Below are 2,543 nucleotides of genomic sequence, written 5' to 3' on the forward strand. Positions count from 1 at the left end.
AATTACATCAATCAATATTATTATAATATTATTACATCATATGTGATTAATATTAATTAATCTACATTGTCTATAATCAATATTACTTTATTTATCGTACTTGTAATCAATAATAATAATCATAACACATAGTAACGTTTAAAACCAAATTAATACAGTATTCATAAAAGGTGAAAATAATAATTACTGTACAGATTATGTAAACATCATTAATTAATTGAACCAATTAAATATTAATAATTAGGCCTATATATCATGTACGGTGATTATAATAAATGATGTGCTATTTCAATAATTGTTTAATTTTTTTTAACCAATTACACAATACTGATTACATAATGATATATACACAAATTAATATAGACTATATTGATTATATGTGCAGTAAATAATATTGATTATATATTATACGCTTATGAATTAATATTCAGTTATGTGGCTACATAAAGACCACCCAATCGTGGTGGTAATTTGTTGACACTTATTGATAGAGGAATCCTAACTATCAGCACAGCCAATATACTATATATATACATTATATAAATGTATGTATATATATATATATATAGGCCTAATATATATATATATTATAAGAGACAGTATATATATATATATAATGCGTGTATAGGCATAGGCGTTCAATGTTTTCGTCATTCTCATGCTATCATCATCATCATCATTATCATTATCTTCATTAGGCTATTATTATTATTACTTTTTTAGTATTAGAATTAGCTTTGCCGTTGAAGGGCACGTTCGGCTTATCAATGTATTACATAATTTATAAACATAAAATATAGACATTTAAATCAAAATCAATTTGTAATAATTGATAAATTCAAGGTAAATGACATATTAACTAAATGTTTAAGGTTGATACCGGTAGTTACTAAACTCATATCTACATTGATAAGCTTGATACATTGGCGTATTAATACTTTAAGTCATTTTGAAATTGACGAGGAAACCATTGCGTTCATAAAAGTAAATTGATAGGTCATAATTGATATTTTAATCACCATCAAAATGTCTTGTTTATGAGTTGCTTTATCAATAATGGCGTTGTGAGATTAATTTCTATATTAATCAATATTATACCAGAAGCAATCACCTTACTCATTGGTGGGTTTTGAGTTTATCTGATTAACTTTGATTGCGGCCTTCGCGTGTTATTTTGAGACAGCGACAGAGAGGTATTGGATTTATAAGAAGGCTAACCTTCGATGTAATATTTAACTGGAGATCCAAATATTGCAAAATACCGATGATGGCATAAAGAATTCAATCAAACCGTTAGAAATATCAATCAATCGTTGTTATTATTTGTCATAAGTGGCGAGCATTACCTGCGCTGATGACGATTACCCGAGATAAATATCTATGTCCTTATAAATCACAATTCATCGTATTATCACGATTAATTTGCAGGACTGTAAATGATCCAATGGAAGGTCGTTGAGAGGCAGGCGAGAGTAGATTGCTTGAGCACTAAGTGGATTGTTGTTTGGTGTCGCGACTCCATTCAAGTCAAGGCTAAGCCGTCAACAAACTATTACGTTATATTTGAGTGTGCTTTCATATTGCACCGTTTAAACTTCAGTTTTACTCTCATTTACTTGAGAAGCGTATTGCAAAACCTTGACTCAGTCCAGGTACAGATCATTACACCTATCTTCGGAGTAGAACGGCCCATCAATCGATGTTTATATCTGTCTATGCACGTTTATGCACTATATTGTATCTCAATGTGGTACATACATTATTAAACCACACACTCGACGTCATGATTAGGTTAACCTCATCCTGTGGGTAAACAACAAAATAACATATAAACATCATTTATATATTTGCTTTAAAATGACCCCTTTTTTGAACCACCCATTTTGTGTACATATGGTGGATGAAATTGTGAATACCTCTATTTTGTAGTATTGGTGGGTATGAAATGCACCATAATAAATTGTTTCTGGCTCTAATAGTATTTCGAAATGGCGTCGTCTGAAACATGATTACATTTACCACCAGAGCATTTTTTACACTGTAACTAGTAGTGTAATACGTTCGTTTTAAAATTTTATGTCACGTTGACGAACTGAACAATAAACACATCCCATGCTTACCATGTCCACAAGCTGAGCAACAGTAAAGGACATCTGTAAAATTGTACGGCATCTTCATATTTTCGCACAGGTCGGACTGCCTTGTTGTAACCATCCAACAATCGGTTCACCAGTCTAGCTTCTTCTGTGTCGTATATATAGACATCTGCATATTGAATAAATGAAAAGTTGAGAGAATATTTAAATTTATTCAGTTAAATAATCGCATTGATGGCGGAATTTGCCAGACCTTTTCCTACGGTGCAGACCGTACGTGATTGTGGTAATATTGAATAACTAGTAAAGTGGGCGCCGGAGTAAATGACCAGACCATGCTTTATTGTGTTTGTATTGATGTAATTTTCAGTGTGTTCATTCGTCCTTGGCGTTTACGCTGTTGGGTTAGATAAAAAGAAATAGGCCTATATATATATATATATATAT

The sequence above is a fragment of the Anneissia japonica genome, unplaced genomic scaffold (assembly GCF_011630105.1).
Source record: "Anneissia japonica isolate Jap-2015-1 unplaced genomic scaffold, ASM1163010v1 scaffold724_len3256291_cov202, whole genome shotgun sequence".
In the NCBI taxonomy this organism is placed as follows: Eukaryota; Metazoa; Echinodermata; class Crinoidea; order Comatulida; family Comatulidae; genus Anneissia; species Anneissia japonica.